This window comes from Triturus cristatus, chromosome 1_2 (genome assembly GCF_964204655.1).
Source record: "Triturus cristatus chromosome 1_2, aTriCri1.1, whole genome shotgun sequence".
Taxonomy (NCBI): domain Eukaryota; kingdom Metazoa; phylum Chordata; class Amphibia; order Caudata; family Salamandridae; genus Triturus; species Triturus cristatus.
Genome location: NC_140580.1, coordinates 90349819 through 90372376, shown reverse-complemented (window position 1 = coordinate 90372376; position 22558 = coordinate 90349819). Strand labels below are relative to the sequence as shown.

At 46.2% G+C, this 22558-nt stretch overlaps 1 long non-coding RNA gene across 1 annotated transcript; it reads right to left on the bottom strand.

Annotated features, from left to right (window-relative positions):
- Nucleotides 1-2839: 2839 nt before the first annotated feature.
- Nucleotides 2840-21816, bottom strand: LOC146866873 (uncharacterized). Its single transcript, XR_014965942.1, has 3 exons — nt 21723-21816; nt 12207-12428; nt 2840-7251 (listed from the first exon to the last, which is right to left on the bottom strand). It is a non-coding gene; the product is annotated as an uncharacterized LOC146866873 (long non-coding RNA).
- Nucleotides 21817-22558: the final 742 nt, after the last annotated feature.

Genomic DNA, 22558 nt, shown 5'->3' with positions numbered 1-22558 from the left:
AAGAAAATATATGGACCTCCAAACATCAAATGCATTGTCCTGCTTCTGTAAAGTTTGCTTTTACTTTCAGATGGTTGCACCGGTCATGCCCCACTTCTGCCACTGAAAGAAATTGAAACTTTTGACTGGTGCGTTTGCTTCAGCATCGTGTCTGATATGCCAGAAAGGTGATAACTCTTTTGTCATCATTATGAATTAGAACTTTAGCCAGCCGTGCTCTTGTAGCCAACCCCTTACTGCATTCTGGGATTTGTAGTTTTATTTTGTATTTGCTATGGTCTGTTGCCTACAATTCAGAACTTGCTGAGAGCGCATAAAATTCATGTCAGCCTAAATAACTGTTATACACTTCAAGGCCAACAAATAGTTGAATGGAAAACCACCAATAGACCCTATAGCTACAGTATTCTATTCTTGGTTTCATTTTGATTTCATGCACTTAAACACGCTTATCTGCAATTGCACGGTTTATATTTGAAGGTTTGAACAGTTAAAAGTAAAGCCATGCATGCTTTCGTTAGTTTGGCCTTTTGCTAACTCTGCAAGCTCATCCTTAGGCTGGAGGATGGCTTTCCAGACCCCAAAGCAACTTCTCGTGGTGATATCCTCAATGTAAGGTAGTGGTGGCAGTAATACGGTCATTGCAGAGCCAGTCATCAAGCAGCTGCGGAACGCAGAACACCTTATTAATAATATGGAATAGCCATAGCCTTACCTTATTCTGCCGATGCCACACTCTGGCCTCGACAGCGGCTGGCCGGATCCTTTCAGGTCCCAATATGCCTCTGCCAGGAGCACCCCAGCCTGCTCAATAAACATGTACAGGCCTCTGAAGCAGCCGACGCTCCACCCAATGAGGCCCGAGCACGTGCGGATGTCAGGGCTGATCATGACCTCGTCAAGTGCAGACAAACTTTCCCATCAGCCACTTCAACGCTGACACTTTTGCGATGACGTTTCTAAAACGGGTCGATCTGTGGCTTGCTGATTTTGTTTTGCTCTGCTCACATTATAAGCCACTGATTTCATAACCTGGCGCGCAGTGGTTAAATGTATATCATACTGACACAGACAGATCGGTGATGTTGTCTATGGTAATCCACATGCTTCATATGGTTTACCGGCCTCCTTTGCTGTGTCACGACGTCACGAGACGGCCCTTGGAAGTTTTGGAATCAACCTAGACAGGACTGCAGCAGAGGTTTCTAGCAGTTCTACGGGGCATATTATCAAGAAACGGCGTTAAAATTATCGCCGCTTTAGCGGCAGAAAACTGCCGCTAAAGCGGCGATAATGGGCTTGATAATATGCCCTTGAGAATTCCCATAGAAGCCCATGTTCTGGTGTCAACATGGGCTTCTATTGGAATTCTCCAGGGCATATTATCAAGCCCATTATCGCCGCTTTAGCTGCAGTTTTTTGCCGCTAAAGCGGCGATAATTTTAACGCAGTGCTTGATAATATGCCCCCAAGTGTTTCAAGTGGGCGCAGAGTCACAGTCAGTTCTCCTCCTGGAGCGTTTTAGTCTGGAAGGTGGCAGTGCCACTAACAATAATTTGAATATTTTATGTGTGAACAGCAAGCACACAACATTGTGTTTCCTGTTTTTTCGCACTCACGGGCGTTCTGCTCCAGCCAGAGACGAAGAACAGTGCATTTCAATTTACTTTCTTAATCAAGCAGACCCACCCGTGTTGAAGACCCAGCAACTACATGTGGATTTTAGAGAGGCTGGGCGGGGCTGACAGGGAGCACAAGGCAGCACACGTGGAAAAGCAAAAACGAGGCTAAATAATGCATTTCTCCTCGTTTCGCCAACTTAAGACGAGGTTTTACCTGGCGCTGCCTCCTATGTACCCCACCCTTCTTCATAGGGGGCAGCATCAAAATGAATGGGCGTTGCGGTGGAACGCCCACCACAGCATCCACTGCCCACCCCTTTCACGCTAACCATAGCGTGAAAGGGGCCCTTATTTACAAGGCAACGTTAAGCCGCATTAAGTGGCTTAATGCTGCCTTGTAAATAAGGTGCAGCCCATATCGCCACCACAACGTCGATAAAAGTGGCGTTGTGGTGGCGATAGGGGCTTGTGCATATGCCCCTAGATCTCATTTTGCCCTCAGACGTGTCTGTTTTGCTGCCTTACATTCTTACATTTATTTTACGAACAGCCAGTTTCTGGTTAAAGTACAGGCATTCATTCTTACACTTTGTATTGAGCTGTATGGTTTGGAGGGGCCAATCCTGTGGAAGGCTGTATTCAACCAGGAAAAAAGGTTGTTACAGCTAGATGTATAAAGGTTGTCTGGAGGAAGAGAGCTTCTCGGATCAGCTTCGTTTTTACTGATTGGTCACCTCACATGTGCCACTGGACAGGCAGGTCCTTTACTTTGGAAAGAAGTATAATGATGTGACCTAGCCAAAAATTAAAGCAATATAGGTATACAAAAACGAGTGGAGAATGCAGTGGGGGCCAAGCCCTTGAATGGAATTTTGCAATTCTGAATGCAGTGTAATTTATGCATATTTCTTGCATGTGCGATATAATCTGTCATTTGGGCCGAGCACCTGTTGTTTTACATAGACATGTATAAAGTTCAAACATGTACTTGGAATATATAGATATATCACTGTAAAAACACAATAAAATGAAGTTATAATTAGGTAAGACTAAGATTTTAGAAATTACTGAATTTAATTTTAGAAACTAATTGAAAAAAAACAACGATTAAAGTGATGCTATAGTTAGGTCTTGTAATACATAACAACAAACTTTAAACAAAAACACTGAAATGCATCAGTTAGATTCTAGTGAGCTAACCACACCTTGTGCCCCCGCCATGCAGTGCTAGGACCTCACATATTACATCACTCATGACATGTTAAATGATATCACTGATGACATTACTGATGACAGCTCAAATAACATCTCTGGTGACATCATACAATCGTTGTGGCACCGTCCTGTAGGGTTTGCTTTGAGACCCCTACCCTGCCCTCTTGTATGTTATTTTTCAGTATTGTAGACGCAACGCTTTGAATAGATCATTGTGAGCCTTGAATGCTTTAAATACACACTTAGGCCGCCCTCAATGCCAGCGTATTCATGTGCAGCTTGCTCTGATTTCTACTACAATACTTAGGTTGTAAGTCCATGTGCGCCCCATCCATCCAGGGAAGCATCTTTAAGAGCCACGACCCCTGGATGAGATTGGAAGGTGGATCCATTATATTGTACATGAACAACACCCTGCTAATAAACATCCACCAGTGTCGGATACCAGTTAAGCTCACCTGCAGGACTCACATCCTTCGGCTGCAGACCTGCAGAAGGATATGAACTGTCTGACCATCCCTGGCTGATTTTCTCACCTCTGCAGCATGTCCAGTACAGCGTGCAGCCTCATTGTATCATGCAGGACGTTAAATACAGACGCGCATCGAGGAAGATCTTCCTTTGAAGTTCACGGGTAGCCTTTAAACCTTGGCCAGTTTGATGCATCTGAGGACACTATCCTGGGTCTCCTCCTAAGATTGTGTCTATGTCAGCCCGTCGTCCGCGTGCATCCTTGTGGATCCCCTGCCATTCAAGGACGAGCCACCACTGCCACTAGGCATTTTGTGACCACCCTGGGGGCCAACTGCTGTCTGAAGGACAGAACATTGAACTGCTATTGGTGCCAGCCGATCCTAAACCTGAGGTATCTTTGATGTTTGCTGTGTATGAGAATGTAGAAGAAGACCTCTTTGATGTCCACTATCATCTTTTTGCAAGTATGGAGTCCCCTCTGCCAAAGAAAGACTGATTTTGGCTGAACGTGTTTAAGACGCTCAAGTATATAATGGTTTAAAGGCCACTGATCGCAGTATGCAGAGTAGTCTGATTGTTGATCATGGGCCCCCATTCCTCTCATGTTTTCCTTAAACACCACCTAGTCCAAGCCCCCTTTTGGTAATTCTGTGGGTGCTCTCTGTGAGGATCTGTGCCCAACTGCTCTCACCAATCCGTTTGAAGCTTTTTCTAGCTAATTTCATTTGCTTGAAGTTGGCCCTTCTAAAGGCCTTCTGTACTACCTCGGTCAGGTGAGATTCATGCATTAGACCTGATCATCTTAGCTGTGGCCAGTCCAGAGCAAAGTCTGTAATGTTCCCATGTAAGGGCAGACTGCAACAGAAGTGACGTAGACATGGAGCTTGGTCACCATAGCTTGTCCCAGTGTCCATCTGACAGGCTTCTTCGATTGTTAAACAGCCTCACCCCGCTCCCTTGGATTCTCTTTCCTTCCATTAACAGGCTACTATGGTGTCTGACCCCCTGACAGGCCATGCATCCTGTCCCAGAGAGTGTTGAAGAGGGTGGTTACATTCATAAAGCATTCAATTATTTTCTACTAGACACCGGTCATTAAGATTGTGAAAAATGCAGCAAGGCTAGCAGTGATAAACTAGGGGACCGTATGTAGAATATCTCACTATTCATCAGTGACCACATGTTGCGTTAGCCCTTTTCTAAAGAAGCAATGGAAGAGGCCAGTTTCAGATGCAAGGATAGCTTGCACCAAGCTTGTGCATTCCCTCCAATCCCAGACATTTATTTCTATGACCTTTCCAGATTTACTTGCACTTGGGAAAGTTTGCCCTATGATGGGAGAAGGTTATGGGGGAAGCGTACCACTCAAAATTATCTGAGGGATTCTCCTCTGGGGCATGTAAGGCCAGGCGTTTGTCACCCAATCCCAAACCATTGTCAGAACAACACCAAAGTAATCTCATTGCCTTCCTGATATCATTCTGTTAACAAACTAACAATTTCCATTTGCCTCTTCAAATCTTCGCACTGTCTTTACAAACCCATTCCATGGCCACGTCAAGCTCAGACCATGATTGTCCCAAACTCTTTACACAATAAAACCGGTCTATAATATTTGCAAACTAATCCGTTATCTTCCCCGGCTCATCCCTTTATCGCTACAACCCTATCCAGTTCCAGACGCCAAAGATGGCAGAACATTACTTAAAGCGCTATATCAACCCAACCCATTATAACTTCTCACCCAAAGCTCTTCCCATTATTGCACCAAACTGCTAATATTACCACCTTGTATCACTTATATCATCAAACTCAAATTCATCCTTTTATCTCCTGATACTCATCGAATGATGCAACGAATCTATTTCATCATAACCCTTATCATAATCCCAAACCTCACTATCCCGCCCACGAAGGCTTAACTGACACTGGCCTTTGCTGAAACGCCGCAAGTGGTATTACTGACAAATTAATGCAGACTCCAATCACACACGCTGCTCATCCCTGCTGCTGGGGCTTAGCATTACCACAGGTAAGCCAAACACAGCCAGACATGAATGCAGAAATCTGCTCTTCATGATGAACTCTTTGCTCACCATGAAGATTACTCTTTAAAAGAGAACTTGGAAGCAGTGGTTCCAGTGATGGAGATATTCTGAGGGTTTTTTCTTAAAATAGGCTTAGTGATATCCAACTTGAACAGGCCAGGACTGGATGTTGAGCTCCTCGATGATGGTTTTCCTGGCACCAATCCCAATTTTCAGGGAATGGTTTATAGATGTGGTCACATCCCATCTGACAACATAATCAGCTACAGATCAATAATAATAAGATACAAATAGTAGTGGTAGATGACTGTTGAGTGGCCTGTGATTCAGCCAAGGTAAACTCGAGAATCTGCCAATCAATAGCTTCCAAGGACAAACAAGCATTGGCAAAGCCAATGGGTGCTGCATTTCCACTGTCTAAGCATCCTGAAGGACAAAATATATGAGAGTGCATGCACACAGACCAGCACCCATTAACAAATCTGTTTTAACAATATTAATCAGTTATACGTGCACAAACATACAAGCATCAAAGCACTCAGAGCAACAGCCATATCTAACCCTGTGGAGCAGCCGGTGCAGGTTATGCCCATATGCTGTGCACAGGATGGCTTGATAAGAAATATGCTGAACGTTCTTACTGTTAGGCAACCAAAACATTCTGTAAAGACAGTATTTCTCTCAAACAGTACCCCGGTGAAATGATCAGATGAGCATTTAGCGTGGTGAAAAAGGGGAACTCTGTTCCTGAAGGAAAACACTTGCCTGCCCTACCTCTCTTTCTCAACCAAGCCCAAAGCTAGAAACACTACATAGCAATGTAGGGTCCTTATTCTCATAGTCTCATTCTGTTTACAAAAGGATTTGCCATGAGATTTCCACAAAAAGGCATTCATAAGGCCAAATCTAACATCAGGCCACTTGCAGGTGTAAATGACTCAACTGTGACAGTGTGCAGTCATCCATTCAAGAACATCAGTTTGTACCAGCACATATAGTCAGACCCTTATTGAAGGGCCAGAGGACAGACAGAGGATGATTGGCCCCAAATGAGGTGATCGAGGATGTGTGCTAGTTCTGTCCCGGGGAATTTCCTCATATGGTTCTGCAAACTAGGTCAAGTGTAACACTTCCCACACAGGGCTCTCAGAGTAGGGAGGGCGAGCAGCCACCAGCTTTTGAAGGAGATCATGGTTGTTGGGGGCGATGGGGGGGGCAGATGATTAGAACTCAATAGTCAACCAGCAGACACAATAATTGTAATATCCAAGCCAGTCCTTGTCTTTCTAAAAAGAAATAAATAGCTTTTTTATATCACAGCAATACTCCATAATATATAAATCAGTCCAGTGTACAGGGTAGAGATCCTTCTGCTGCAGCTCTTAGTAGGCCGATGAGAACACCTTAGTAGTTGCAACCCCAACTGGACTGATGCGAACAGCAAGACACTTGCAGCCCGACCCGGGCCTATGCACTGTCAAGATAGATGAAGTCCACTTTGGGCCTGTGTATGAATGTACATAGTCTTTTACAGTTCTTAGAAGTGCCTTGAGTGGCTGGGAGACCTTCTATAGCATGGGTCATACCTATCTTTTCTCTCTCATGTAGTGCACTTTTTCTGGGTGTTCCTCAGGCCTGGAACATTCTGGACTTCTTCTCATGGACAGTCTTTGCTCCTCCAGAGCCCTGTCGACTCCTTCTATTTCTCAGCAGGTAGTCAGCTTTTTAGGCATTAGGCAGACCATCAGCATCTCCAACAGAAAGTGCAGACTTTAGGTGATGTCCCCTCACGTCTGGAAGACCGGCTGTGAAGCCGACACCTTCCCTGGTCACTCAGCAGTCCTTTGAGTACTCTGTGGAGCGCTGCCTTTGCTGGTCATGAAGAACTTGGACTGGAACAAAGAGGGGATTATTGAGTAGTCAGACTCATGCACACACAAAGTCCTACTACTGCAGGCCTGCCACAGGCATACTACTTGGCACGCATGCAGGATGTTTGCATGTTTCTGGCTATTCACATTACTGGGGACCTCTACAAGAGAAGGATAGTTACCACTCTCTCACGGATTTAGCATCCCATCACTCTATCAACCTCAAAGCATTGTATGCTTCCACCACCGGTTTATGCATTACACACACGACAGGGTTAGTATTACTGTAAGGCATGCTTTTTGTGCCGCTCCAAATCATAGGACAAGTCATGGACTGAGCATAGTTAGAGTCAAACATAGACCTCTGCACATACACTAGATTAGTGTGACCCCAGGGCCAAAATAAACGTTAGGATATCAGATACACTTGCAGTCGGTAAGTTGGGCAGGGGAATATGCCCATATATGATGCAGGAGACAATGCCATCTCGGTACCTATTTACCTCTCAGTCAAACAGTTAATGTACATAATAATGTATTTGGTGGCGTAAATAGAAAAGTATATAACATTTGGAGGTGTCACTGGAATTCACTAGGTGGATGAGGAAAATGGAGAAAGGATTTCTATACATGCAGAAAGCATGTGTGTGTTGTAGGTAGTGTGGGTTGTAGGTTGTGTGGCTATGTGCAGGTAGCTGAGTTGGATTGTAGGGTGTGCATAGGCACTGTGGGTTGTGCATTGTGGGGTAAATAGAATAACTAGTATGTCCATTAACAATGAGGAAAGAAGAGCTCAGCATGCATGTTATGCTTCATATGTTCCATGGTATTAATGGGGCACAATGGCATGAGGGGATGGAAATGTTATCAGTGAGTTTTGATGCGGTGTTCAATTAGGATGAAGACTGTGGAGAAGAGGGGGGTTGTCAGGATTTTAGTAGGTTCATGGTGGCCAGGCGGTGTCATTAAAGGAAGATACAGTGCTGGGTTGGACTTTCAGAAACGTGTTTCTGGGCAGTCAAACAGCTGGAGAACGGGAGTTGTGCATTTGTGGAGAATATTTAGGGGGGGTTCTTGATCTAGGAGGTATTTCATCGACATTGCAGGCTGCTTTTCCAGTGTGGATAGCCCTGTGGATGATGAAAAGATATTTGAATTTGGTGTAGAAGGGCACCTCTGTGGTTGATGGAGTATTGGTATACTTGGTTGCAAAGCACTGGACAGGCAACCACACTGGTTGCTGGACTTGGCATTAGTTGCAGTGTATGAAGACCTGTACGTTTAAAATTTTGGAAGACATGAGGGGATGGAAATGTTATCAGTGAGTTTTGATGCGGTGTTCAATTAGGATGAAGACTGTGGAGAAGAGGGGGGTTGTCAGGATTTTAGTAGGTTCATGGTGGCCAGGCGGTGTCATTAAAGGAAGATACAGTGCTGGGTTGGACTTTCAGAAACGTGTTTCTGGGCAGTCAAACAGCTGGAGAACGGGAGTTATGCATTTGTGGAGAATATTTAGGGGGGGTTCTTGATCTAGGAGGTATTTCATCGACATTGCAGGCTGCTTTTCCAGTGTGGATAGCCCTGTGGATGATGAAAAGATATTTGAATTTGGTGTAGAAGGGCACCTCTGTGGTTGATGGAGTATTGGTATACTTGGTTGCAAAGCACTGGACAGGCAACCACACTGGTTGCTGGACTTGGCATTAGTTGCAGTGTATGAAGACCTATACGTTTAAAATTTTGGAAGACATGAGGGGATGGAAATGTTATCAGTGAGTTTTGATGCGGTGTTCAATTAGGATGAAGACTGTGGAGAAGAGGGGGGTTGTCAGGATTTTAGTAGGTTCATGGTGGCCAGGCGGTGTCATTAAAGGAAGATACAGTGCTGGGTTGGACTTTCAGAAACGTGTTTCTGGGCAGTCAAACAGCTGGAGAACGGGAGTTATGCATTTGTGGAGAATATTTAGGGGGGGTTCTTGATCTAGGAGGTATTTCATCGACATTGCAGGCTGCTTTTCCAGTGTGGATAGCCCTGTGGATGATGAAAAGATATTTGAATTTGGTGTAGAAGGGCACCTCTGTGGTTGATGGAGTATTGGTATACTTGGTTGCAAAGCACTGGACAGGCAACCACACTGGTTGCTGGACTTGGCATTAGTTGCAGTGTATGAAGACCTATACGTTTAAAATTTTGGAAGACAATATTGCGTGGTCTATCTTGTAAGTGCAAGATATCATATGTTTGTTTCCAAAGTGGTCTGATAGAGAAAACAGTTTAGGCGCTGGCTAGCTTTAGGGTGCTGAAACCGGCCTGGGTAAGTGATTCAACAATGCTGATGATCTTATTTCAGGGGGATGGAAAAATGAAAACAGTCTCTGAAGAGAGCTTTAATAGCAAGTAGCTTTGTTTCTTGGGTAATATTAGCAACATCATTTTGTACTATTAAAACATAGCCTATTGGAGGATCTCCCACCCAAGGTGGAGCTTAGACATGTGACCAGTATCTTCATGTCTTCAACAATTCATGCTTGTATAAAGAGATGAGTGTCACCTTCAAGATGATCACCTCCAAGACCTTGGACCATAATTGGGCTTCTGAGTGGGACCAGTTGAAAAAGAGGACTGAAGCATACAGCAGCGTCTGGTATATCAGATGGAGAGAAGCTCGCCGAGGACGATGACCAAACAGGTTTATTGCATGGAGCGTGTGAATGCTGAACTGGTACTGTATGGCAAAGGAGCCAGTGGGGTATTTGATGGTTTGTGGTTCTTCTGACACGTTTTCTGAAGAAGTTCAAATTGGAAACCGAAGGATACTAATGTGGTCGGATGGGCAAAAGGCTGAATTTATGAGATTTGGAGTTATGCTATGTTATGTTAAAAATGCTTATATAGCGTGAAGAGTTACCCACACAGGGTTTCCTGACACTTTTAGCATCAGAAGATTTTCTCACAGCTCAGGTGATTCAAAACAGCCATGTCTGCGAAAAGTGGGCAGCAATGTGGAAGATCGCAGGTATTCTGGCATAGCGTTCCAAAGCTTAGGGCCGAGGAATGTAAAAGAGCGACCTCCCATGCGAGTAAATTTGATCTAAGGAATAGTACACAGAGAGAGGTTGCTGGAACAAAAATAGCATGTTGGCTGATGCAGCTTAATCAGACCATTGATGTGGTGGTGGGCAATCCTTGCCCTTGCCTTCTAGACATAGCACAGAGCCTTGAATTGAACGCACTTTTCAACCCCTGGCTGATGAAGTTCACAGTGAAGGGATAAAATGGAGGCATGTTTACGCAATGGATCAGCCTTGCAGTCACATTCTGCACCCCCTGCATGCGTATCATGGAGGCTTTACCAGCCCCTAGGTAAAGGATGTTGCCATAGTCCAAGCAAGATTGAATAAAAGCCTGGACGACATTTCTTTGGGCAGATATGGGGAGGATCCAGATGAATTTCCGTAGCCATTTCAAAGTGGCAAAGCAGGTTCCAGATACTTTTGCCATCTGCCGCTTCATGGAGAGCTTACTATCTAACAGGAAGCCTAAGTTCTTGACTTTGGAAGTGGGGTAGGGGCATCACCCAGTGCTGCTGGCCAGTGCTGTGGTCCCCAGAGACTCTGGTTCTTTCCAAGGATCGGCACCTCCGTTTTTTCACCATTCAGTTTCAGCAAGTTGCTATTCATCCACGAGGCTACTTGAGCCAGACAGGAGTTCAAAGACATAGAGCTCGGTCCAGAGCAGCTGACAATGAGAAGAGGAGGAGTTGGTAGGGGTTAGCTAATATCAGGTGACCACATGCTTGACCATGCCGTAGGTTAGCATCTGCCTTTCTGATCTCATAGAACCCTGCGTATTCTGCTAGACGTGTTTTCATCTGCTCTACCTCCCTTCGTTATAGGGTCATCCATGGTTGTTTTCTGCTGCCTCCTCTATTACATATCAACTAACAACCTTTGTTCCTCCACTGTAACCGCTGCGGCATGCCTTTTTGAATATACAATGGTGACACTCAGCTTCTCTCCCATCTGCATGGCCTGCCAGTCCAAAGTGATAAACTCTATGATTAGCGGGATCCATCATGCCTTAAATGACCTCCATTTAGCTGATGTTCAACCAGGAAAGGTTGAAGCTTTGATAGCCAGTGCCTAGAACACTGTATTCAACAAAGTCCCCTCTCTACCTCTTACTGGATTTTTGAACATTGACCTTTATGATAAGAAAGTCAAAATCTTGGACTTTTTTGAACCCTTGCTGGAGGTTGATAGCATTGTTAAAGCTAGACTTCTCTCAGCTAAGAATTTCCCATCACATTCGGATCTATTTTCCCAAGACAGGGAAATCCTTCCGCTGCGTAGAAAGAAGGAAGGACGTGGATGCACCACAAAATGGGCGCAGTGTGAATATTTAACAAAGTAAATGAAAAACACCAGTGTTTTAATGGCGGGGAAGAGTGAGGTGTGACCGACAGAGTAGGGTTTGCCATATAAAAAGCTTGGATGTCGTTTAGGAGTCGCTTGCATTGCCCCTGTAATCCCTAGCACTGCTTTTGCGACCCCTGGCTTCAGAGGTGGCAAAAACAGTACCAAGCACAGAAGGGGAAAATGATCTGTTGAACACTAGTTACCTCCTGCAGATCCCATTGGGAGATGACATTTTAAGTTGTCCCTTGCTCCTGCTGCACACTGTGCATGTCAAGTGAAATACACACTTTCAAAACCCAGAGCGATATAGAGAACACATAAGCTTTATTTCCCACTAGCGTGCTTTGGATAAATGTACATTTCTCAACGCTGAAATTGAAAACATTGTAGTAATATTTTGGAATAAAAATGCGTTTCAAATCTATGCACAGAAATACATTGACTGGGAAAGTGTGTTTGCCCGTGATCAGCTGCATTTGGTTGCTTGCAATCGCTCTATTGTGTTTTTTTACAAATGAAACTTAAGTGAACAAAAGAATGCACGAAATTGTTCTTACCCCAAGTAGAAATCATCAGCAGTAGGATGGCAGATGCACGTAAGTGCATACACCTGTTGCAGGGCTACCAGGTCAAGTGTTGCCACAAAGTGTGGACCATCAAGATTCAGGCCTGGTGGCTATTCTTGCCCAGGTTCCATGGCAGCAAAACCTGAATATTCAGTGCGGAGTAATGGCTCGATGGAAAGATCAACAGCCTTGTTCAGTAGTGGAATGCATTCTCTATATAATACAAAATAACATTGTACAAATAAATAATACACATTTTTAAAATGTGTAAAAACTTTTGAAAAATATGTTTTTGAACAGAACTCTCAACTCTGTGTTCCGCATTTGTGTTAGTTCCTTGAAACTGATGATAAATTAGAACTTAGGGGCTCATTACAATGACGGTGAACCCGGTACTGACAGGCTGTCAGTGGCAGGTTCACCGCCATCGTGAGGCCGTTTTCGCTAGCCATATTGTAATGGCGGGCGGTACCATGGCGGTCGGAAACACCGACCGCCACATATCCGACGGGCTCCTTGAGCCCGCCGGGGCTGCGGAGGCCCTCAGCATGTAATGCATGCCGACGGAGCCTAACAGGCACCGCCAGTCAGATTACGATGCTAGCTCCCCATCAGCCTTTCCATGGCGGTTCACCTGCCATGGAAAGGCTGGCGGGGATGGCCTTTGGGGCCTGTTGTGGGCCCCTTTTGTGCAGGGGCAGTTTGTTTTTGCACTTGGGGGGCACCTATGGTGTCCCCCTACATTTCCCTGCACCATGTGACAGGCACCATGTGGTGCCTGCCACATAGTGCAGGGAAAAGCAAAACCTGCCTTTTCTTTCCATTGTGGTGGGTGCTGCAGCCAGCAGTACCTGCCACAATAGAAAAAATGCCTTTTGGCCACATTGTAATTGCATATGTGGGACTGCCGCCTTATAGGCGGACGGTCCCCATTCCCGGGACGATGGCGGATGGACAGATGTCTGTCTGCCATCGTAATCAGGCCCTTATTATCAATTAAAAGGAATAAATCAAGGCAACAAAATCGTTCACATGCAAATGATCGTCCCTACGAATAGTCCCTATAAATAAACCCTACAAATTAGTACCAGTGTTTTTTATTACCACTTTTTGTCCATTTTTAGGTCTCGCCTAGCGACGCAGCGCATGCGCTCCTCGCCTTGGCGAGACCGATAGTCGTTGGTTTGGTGGGCAAAGGGGGACAGGACATTTGCACGCCTGGACAGCTGATGTGCACGCGCACGCCGCCTCTTCTCTGGCGATGTCAGCTTGGGGCCGGACAGCAGATGTGCACGCGCACCGCATGGCGTCTCTTTTGCTCGCAGGCTTGTTAGGTCTTCAGAGACGGACAAAACATGTGCACGCGTACGCATTCAGACACGGACACGCTCGCACCACTCGCGGGACGCTGCATTTGTTTTGCTTTAACATGAAAGCTGTCCCGAAGCTGCTCCGGCCTAACCACTTTCACCGCACTTGTTTAAAAGGGCTGCCGGTGTCGGATGTCAAAGTCTAACCCCATCCATCAGCAGGCCGCTGGCGAAAGGAGAGGTCTCTGGTTCCTGTCCTCCCATCTGTTCTGCCGTCCTCGTAATGTCCGGATGCTTGCTCTCGCTACCAAGAATCAAATGAAGCAGAGAAGACCTGTCCTGCGGATTACCCCACTTATGGTCAGCCCTAGGCAGGGTCAGCTTGCGGCGTTGTGCAATTTTGCATACTCACCTACCTGTGCTTCCACCTAATCCTGAGACTGCTGAGTCACTTAAGTTGTGACCCAGCCTTCCCTCTTGAAGCTGCGGGGGTTGGCAGGACAACCTGGGCCCGTGGCTCAGGACACCCAGTGTAGAAGCGAGCAGATGCTGTGAACCGTCACTGGAGCTCACCCAAGGACTGCAAAGGCTGGACTCCCACAACTCTAGAATTATTGTCATCCTGCAACTGTTCTCCAAGGTCCTGTGTCTGCCTTAATGCTGTAGCTGTACCTCTACATTAGCAACTAATTCCTGTGGGTGGTGTCGTGACCACGGGCACAGAGGGCTGAGGTAAGTTTGCATGCAGACCGTTTCCCATTTGTAAAAAAGAATTCTGTCTGTGCGAACAAGTATTTCCCCAACTATGATTGTTAAAAAGCTCAAAAACGATTCATTCAAGTAAAGAGACAACCAGTGGCCCTCCGTATTAAAGGAAGGAATACAAATTCATGCATATTGGCTCACTAGATGGACTCCCACTATCCCCAATGTTTTCCCTAAATCAACACAGCTCACTTACTTTTGGAAAGAAAAATGTGTCTTTGAAAGAAACCTTAAAACTCTTTAATAGTACTGAGTGAGGGACCAGTTTGAACAGAAGACTTCTCATGCCTGACTCTCATTTAAAAACTCTTCTCACCCTCCCCGCAGACTACATGCATTTTTCTGATGCTCTTAAAAGAATCCTTCAGTCAATGATGCTTCTCTTCGAAAAAAAGTACTTTTAACTCAGATGATATTCTGGAAATTTAAACAGCAACTCTAAACTCTCTTACTTCGCATAAAGTGTTTTCTTCATCCCCAAAGAGCCAACGGCAGTTCCTCCGCAAAGGCAGAGGTGCGCCGCCCCACTGCTCTTTGAGCAGTGCAAAGGAAAAATAAAATAACGCAACATTATTATCAATTTATTTTTTGGTATAGAGCCAGCTTACGGCTGGGCGGGGCTGGCTTCTCGTCAGCAGAGGGGAGGAGGAGTGGTGGGCATTATGTAAGTGCACATGATGATTTGACCAGACAAACCATCATGCACACTTAGCATTTCTCCGCCTGGCTGTGTTGCACAGTCAGGTGGAGAACTGTCCCAGGCACTGCCTGACCAGCCAAACAGGCAGGCTGCTGACATGCTGGTGACAGCAGCGCTGGGATTGGCTTAGAGAAGTCTGGGAGCTGCCAGGAAAAGAAGGAGGATGGAGGCGAGGCAGCAGCCGGTGACCAACAGGCAAGTCATATTTTCTCTTTTTACTACCCCACCCCCCTAGCAGCTGCCACTGCAAAGAACATGGAGGAAACTGGGCCTAATTCATATAAAGCCTTACAGTGAGGAAAATTATTACTCGAGATAAGAATTGAATACTAAGAAGGTCATAGGCCACGCAAGCATGAAAAGCATGCATAAAGTTTAAAAATAAGGAAGATGCTAACAACTCGGGTACTATTTTCTCTCAGCGTAAGCTGTTTTCCAAAGAGCTACAGATCTCATATTAGTCTTCAAAACCACTTAAACTAAACCGCTAGTCTGCATTTCTCTTTTTAAAGATAAAAAACAACCACCCCTAAAGGATAAGGAAATCTGATCGAATGTTGGACCTGAAATATAGCCAACCCCAATAAAAACCTAAGTTAAAGAGTCGTCCTCTAAAAAAATTGAATACCGAAAACCCCCCACAAAAGCAGAATTACTAGAAGAGGACTAAAACGGATAAGATTCACCCTCAAAGTAGATAGAAATGGAAATATTGAAATTCCGCCTGTTTTTCTGTGGAAGTAAGCTTAGGCAAAGCTTCATAATCTCTCAAAATTCCTTCTATCGCCATCACAACTGTCTCTGGAAGACCTTTAAATTCACAAGCACCAAAATTTAGAGCCAGTCCGTACACGTCGGAGAAGGTTTCACTTTCCCTCAAAGCTCCCATAGCTGCCTCCAACTCTGAGAGAAAAAGCACACCAGCGGAAAAGACTTTCCTTTCAATCCTCCTCAACAACTGAAATAAGATCGCTGGTTCCCATCGACAATAGCAACAGTGATTGGATCTTTCACACATACATCCCCACTTCAATAGCTCTCCTCAGCAGAACTAAAATTGGTTTACTTCCCAGGAAAACAAGATCTTCCCATTGCATGAGCTGAATTCTGGTCAAACCTGATCACCCCTTGATAATCTTAAAATAATGCAACGCCTCACATAACAAGTATTGAAAATGCAATAGGTCTCGCCTTTGATTAAGTTAAAGCCTTTTGCTTTGCTAATGGTATTGTATTCTAGCTTTGCATTATTTAGGGTATATTTGTGATATGTGCATATATTTGCTCTCCCCTTGCCCCTTTCATCTGCCTCATGCTATTGTAATCCTCACTATACAAAATTAACACATACTATTTTTCTTTTCATTCACCTCCCAAATCTGAAACACTGCTCTTTCCCTACTAACGCTATGCTTGAAACTACTACACAGCTAACAAAACAATTCTAACTACATACAACTACAACATATCACAGATATACACTAAATAATGCAAAGCTAGAATACAATACCATTAGCAAAGCAAATGGCTTTAACTTAATCAAAGGCGGGACCTGTTGCATTTTCAATGCTTGTTTGTTTATCTCCCTTTGATTTAGCAGTAGAATTCCCTTTGGAGTATACACTAGGCATCAGTGATGTCAATTAATATGATATCATCAGAATTAAGATCTTGTGGCATCATTTCCTAGGTTTTAGGGTCAAAGATTATATGATGCACTTCCTGTTAGGTCATTGAGGTGTGAGGTCACTTCAGCTTCCCCGTGCGTTTTGGTGAGTCGACGTTCACGATAAAAAGGAGCACTGGTGAGAAACATGAAATAAATTGTAACGGCTTCTTGGTAAAAAAAAATTGTAGTGATGGTTTTCTTGGTAACAACAATCGAATTTATGATGTGGTTCTGGCCACACGCCTATTGCAGCCTCAGGAGAAAATTCGATATTCGCTCCTTGCATCATTTCATTCGTAACACTAGCTTCCGAACATATGCATTTCCGAATGAGGAAAGTGAAGAAAGAGGCTGTATGGCTTCCCTGACTCGGAAAGGGTTCTGGACGATTATGTGCGCTTGCATGGGTTTATAAGCTTTTAAAATGCGATGTTTGGCGTCCGGTCACTCTCCGGTATACAGTGGCCCACTGAACAGCTCAGAGTCCTGCAGGAGCCCCAGAGCGTGTAACGGGCACAGGGCCAAAGGAGTCCTGAGGGGGAGAGGCTGGGGCCTGGAGTGGAACAGAGAGACGCTGAAAAGCAGAGAGCCCTCGGGCCGGGAGTCGGTCGCATAGACTATAATACCGACCCATACAGGCGCTATGGCAGGGCTTGAAGCGGGAAGTGTCCACCCATGTCTCAGATCCGCCAGTAATTAAGGGGCATATCAACAACAACCGGCGATAATTATCGCTCAGCGCTCTTAGCGTGAGGATGATTATCGCCGGCTAGCGTGAATTTTTATCGCTGAGATAGCGTGCTATTAGCAACGCTTATCTCAATAGCGATAAAAATCTACACGCTAACAGGCTAACGTGAGATTATCGCTGGAAACCCAGCGATAATCACACGTTACCTTGTTGATAGGGACAGGCAAACTTAGCCATGATATCCTCCTTCCATAGGATATCATGGCTAAGTCTGAAAATTAGCAGACGTAAAAAAGCAGCGTTAACCGCGGTTAGCGCTGCTTTTTTTGTCTCTAACAGGGTTAGCGACATTCTTGATAATAGGAGAAATGTCGCTTAGCGACATTTCTCCTATTATTTTACTCTGGAACGCCCCCTTTGCATCTCATTAGAGATGCAAGGGGAAGCGTAGAGTAAAAGGGTGCTCACATGCAAATTTGCGTGTTAGCACCCTGTTGTTGATAGGGCGCTAGTTTTATCTCTGCTTTTTTGGCTTTTAAAGCCAAAAAAGCAGAGATAAAGCCCTTGTTGATATGACCCTTAAAGCGGGCTTTGAAACTGGCCCCAACGGGTACCTATGTCAGTGTCCTCAATTTTACTGACAAAAACACTGATCGATTTCTGTACAGTGCGTGTAAAAATCATTAAACTCATCCACGTCAGGGATTTTGTTCCTGTTTACATTTCACGTTCTCTTAATCTTCCATTCCCTAAGAGTGTTAGCTGTTTCCAGGATGTTGTGTTGCTGCATCTTTGCATATTACTCTTGTAAAGCGCATACTATGAACTGAGGGAGAATGTAACGCCTCCGGGTGTGCATAAGGGCCATGACCGAGAGCCTTGGAGCTCTGGCTGCAGCAGGGCGACTCTCTCACAGTGTCTGTCAGTGGGTCACAAAGGTGTTTAGAACCCATGCTCATCCAATCCTTGGCCTCTCTTCAGAGGGCACAGAGCAGTGATCACGTATTCCAGTTGCAAGTGTGATTCTGTGCAATTGTGTATGAGGGAGGTTTGCAGTTGCCAAAATATTGTCAAGACGAAAACAAAAGACAGTGGCGTGCTTACAGATGAGTGGGTGTGTAGGGGTGGTTACGTGAAGGAGATGCAAGGACGTGTAATCTGGAGAGAGGGAGAGGGTGCTGAAGAGGAGAGCGGTGAGGTGTAAGATATACAGATGCAGGAGAGGTGGAGAGAAAAAGGACGAACATGTCTAACATAGAGTGAACATAATGGGAGTGACTGAGACCCTCTGAAGATCATCAGAGAAGAGGAGGGGGAGTCGGGTCTGGAGTGTCACAGAGAGGCCCAATGTACACCATACAGTACTTGTAAGCAGGGATTGGTAGGGCGTGGAGTAAGACAGAGGCTCACCGTACAGCATACACTCTGTCCTGGGGGGGTGGGCTAGGGTGCGGAGTAGGACAGGGGCCTACCATACAGTCCTGGGGGTCTAGGGCGCAGAGTAGTACAGAGGGCTCCGTACGGCATACACTCCTGGGGGGGGGAATAGGGCACGCAGTAGGACACAGGGCTCCGTACACCATACAGTCTTGGGGACGGGGAGGGGGGCTAAGGTGAGGAGAAGGACAGAGGCCCACACACAGTAGCGGTCCGTGGAGGGAGTTCGGTGGGGCAGTGAGGCGGGGCGGGGGAGGGGCAGAGTGGGGAAATGTAAACACCGGAATATGGATGAACGGAGGTAAGTACACATTTAAATAAATAAAACAAATTCCTTTGCACGCGCTGCATCGCAAAATGCGATGCAGCGCGCGCAACGAAATTCGTTTTATTTATGTAAATGTGTACTTACCTCCGTTCATCCATACTCCGGTGTTTACATTTCCCCACTCTGCCCCTCCCCCGCCCCGCCTCACTGCCCCACCGAACTCCCTCCACGGACCGCTACTGCCCGCACAGCATACAGTCCTGGGGGTCTAGGGCGCGGAGTAGTACAGTGGACTCCGTACAGCATACACTCCTGGGGGGGGGGGGGGGGGGCTAGGGTGCGCAGTAGGACACAGGGCTCCGTACACCATACAGTCTTGGGGGAGGGGGAGGGGGGCTAAGGTGAGGTTGAGGTGAGGTGAGGCTAAGGTTTTCCTCTTGTAACTATCGTTTGCTACCTTTTGTATTTTGTTTGCTTTTGATACATGCACAATTGCCACCATTGCCTCATGTAACGTAACGTTTGTTCTTGTGTTTTGAGTGTCTGCCATTTATTGCCGTATTATACCTCTTCTTGTACTTTGCACGCTTTTGTAGCATGCACACATGTCACTTTTTCCTCTTGTAACGTATCGTTTGCTACCTCTTGTATTCTGTTTGCTCTTGATCCATGCACAATTGTCACTATTGCCTCATGTAACATAACGTTTTCTTTTGTAACATGCTCACTTGTAATTTTCTCCTCATGTATCATTACTGTTCCTATTGTGAAGCGCTCTGACACCTTCGGGTACAGTCCGCGCTATATAAAAACGCATAAAATAAATAAATAAAAAGTAAAATAAAGGAGTAGGACAGAGGCCCGCACAGCATACAGCGGGGGGGGGGGGGGTCTGGGCGGGAGCGGGATAGTCGCCCACTGGGTGGCCTGCGGTCCTGGGATTTACGATGTTTAAGGCGTGGGTATGGCAGAGGCCTGGCGTGCAGGATAGGCGTTAGTGGTTTTGGGTGTGCGGGTTCGTTGTATATCACAGCTCCACTGTACAATATATATTCCGGGCCCCCTAGGGCTTCGGAAATATTGCAGGCCCAGCTCGGGGGGAGGGGTTCTCTGTGCCCCTTGTATAAGCATGAACCCAGGCATGTAACCGAGGTGCCGTGCGCTGTATAAACAATGTATTGTTATTCTGAGCTGAAGGCCCGTGTAAAGGGGCCATTGTATGCATCCCATAAAGGCCCAGTGTGCATGGCACCCGGAAGTGCTGGCAGCGAATAAAAATGCCTCTCCTGTTACAGGCGGGGTGGTGCGCAGCGAGCAGGCCACGAAAGGCCTTTAATTGTTTCTGCAACATAAACAGAGCATTTCTTCGGGGCTGCGAGGAATGTGTCAGGCAGGGCCAGGGTCTGCAGCAGTGCACTTGGAGGAAGATGGGAAGATGGCCTTTACTTGTGTTGTCTCTTTCTGTCATTTTGTTCCATGATAGTCGTATTAACCGCGTAGAAGCGCACACCAGGAAGTGAACATTTTCTGGGTGGTTCAGTAACCGTTGTTATTATTACCTAAAGCTGAGATGCTAGTTTCGATCTCAGAAAGATGAAAGGTGTTCTGAGCCCCGTTGAAATGCTTGGGCAATCTGCAGTGCACACAGAGCTATCAAGCCAGCATTTGCTGCTGAACCCGTTGAGGTACCTCACCAACTTCTACTTTGGGAAACACCCCAGGAATCTCGACTGGAGTCCCCAAGCCAAAAGGGCGTTTGGAATGAACATTTCCTATAAAACGCCTTATAACTTTAAGCACACGCGCCTCTGCCTCTCCTACATCCCCGGCCCGGCCTCTCTCCAGGCTCCAGCCGAGCCACAAGCTCAGGGCAGCATGATCGGGGCACACAACTGACTCCCCAGCATGACTGGGGTACACTACTGACTCCCCAGCATGACGTCAACATTCTGCCCACACACACAGACCACCCCATAAACTCTCACACTTTGCCAGCCATACACGTCACAGACCCCACCACCACGAAATACTTCGGGGCATGGAAGCGCTATACAAATGTTACAAAGCGATAGAATAACTATGGTGACAGGAGCATTTTGGCCCCTATGGTGATCACACTCGCAGAACCCCTTTAATGCTGCACCTCCCTAAGAGACTAATTGCAGCCCTGGAGGGATAGCACTGGCTCACCCCCATGAAGCCTGTCATTATTTGTGCCTCCGGGCCAGTTGTAGAATGAAATACTTCTAATCAAAAGCAATGACATTTGATAGAGTGATCGATCCATGCATGCTTTTTTGCCCATTACATTATGTGACTATAAACTGCAACGCATTTTCAGACCAGTGACTGACTCTATGCGGGCCCTACCAGCCTTTTCAAAGCACCTTCAGCCTGACACATGACCGGCTGCCGTAGTCCTAAGGCCTTTTCAGAAGCAGTGACATCACGGCCTAATTAATGCACCACTAGTTCTGCCCCAACCCCACCAGCTCTTCAGAAGCGCCTTCCCACCTGGAAGTGTAGCGATGTGTTCTATTGCCTGCCATGAGATTGAGTGCATGCCAACCTCACTGCCCTGTCAAAAGCACTCGCCTCGTATGTCTGATTCCTGCCGAGCCGGCCTTTCAGAAATGCATGTGGCTTGTACTAGAAAACTAGACTGACCTTACCACAGCCCTACAGGCCTGTCGGAGTCACGAGAGCCCCACTCGGTCGCTTTCTTGACGAGTCTGCGGCGCGCGCCGCCCTCTTCTCCGAGACCCACCGCCAGAAGTGTTTGCAACGAGGCCGGATATTATAAGCAGACCTTGGTGGCGGGGCAGACTGGCTCCCCTGCTTGAAATACTGCGTGTCTCGAGTCGAGCTGCGCACATTTTTGACATCTCCCCCCGATTGATGGCCTCTTTCCTTCAATCTTTCACTCCTTCCCACCTACCTGGAACGGAAGCTTCCGGCTCCGCACTCGGCCCTGGTGCGCTGTCACCTCGGGCTCTGGGGAAGTGGAATGCGCTGAAATCGTGGAGTTCTGAGAAAAGCATGTTGTCAAGACTATTTTACTTGGACCCAGCTAAATGTAACAGTAATAACGGTGTTGTGTGAAGCGATGTCGCTTGGGCCTCAGATAAATGCCTGGAAATTTCTCTCACACCTCTGCCGACAAAGACAATATCAGCCTGTATTTCTATGCTGCCTCATACCTCAAGTTTCCATAAGTTCTAAAAGGGGAGTTAAAAAAACGAGGTTTATGTTTATGTAAATATCATTGTATTTTTATGTCCTCAATGACTACCACCGACAGATCAAAGCTGCAAAAAAGGAGGCCCCCCCAATCTTCCAACCTCCTCCCCAGCGTTCGACTGGCCACCCACTCATCGCATGACAACAACTCAGTACACACCGAACACAACCGCTCTTATGAACTCCATCCACTCTGGAGCACCCACCGATCCTTGCTCCCACCAACTTTTCAACCTTGGAAGAGATGAGATCAGCTGCCAACT